The 553-nt window shown below is 39.8% G+C and overlaps 1 protein-coding gene across 1 annotated transcript in view; it reads right to left on the bottom strand.

The window, feature by feature from the left end:
* The window catches only part of T265_12718 (hypothetical protein), a gene marked incomplete at both ends in the record, with an annotated part of 63195 nt that overhangs the window by 33394 nt on the left and 29248 nt on the right, over positions 1-553 (bottom strand). The window lies entirely within an intron of this gene.

The following is a 553-nucleotide window of genomic DNA, read 5'->3' as shown; positions in this document are numbered from 1 at the left end:
CTGATGATGTCTCCTCGTATGGTGACGGAACGTTTGCAAGCCAATTGCCAAGCTCGGCGAACAGATCAACAGCCACCTGACAACCAACCAATAAACTCACCCGAGCTACCAATATTTCAACAAATTACCAATATGAAAAACTAAAACCATTAGCTAACAACCCAAAGGTCAGCACTGCTACCAATATTTCAACAAATTACCAATATGAAAAACTAAAACCATTAGCTAACAACCCAAACCAGGGTCAGCACTGGCGAGCTACGCGAAAGCCTTACAGGCTTGGACTGTGTACATATGGAAGAAACCTCATAATAATGGTAATGATAGTAATGAAAGTAGAGCATTTTAAATAACATTATACGGACCAATTTAATGCATGTGCAACTAAGTCTAAAATAGCGATGGACACAAACTCCTAAACCGTCAACTTATGCATGCGGCTTTCAGTGGTGAGCCATATGAGGCACTATAGACACGGGCGGTCGCAGTCAACGGGACGATAGCGAGGACTGTCTGAAATATATATATATATATATATATATATATATATATA

This window comes from Opisthorchis viverrini (genome assembly GCF_000715545.1).
Source record: "Opisthorchis viverrini unplaced genomic scaffold opera_v5_12, whole genome shotgun sequence".
NCBI classification, from domain to species: Eukaryota; Metazoa; Platyhelminthes; class Trematoda; order Opisthorchiida; family Opisthorchiidae; genus Opisthorchis; species Opisthorchis viverrini.
This window is presented reverse-complemented; position numbering and strand designations above follow the sequence as displayed.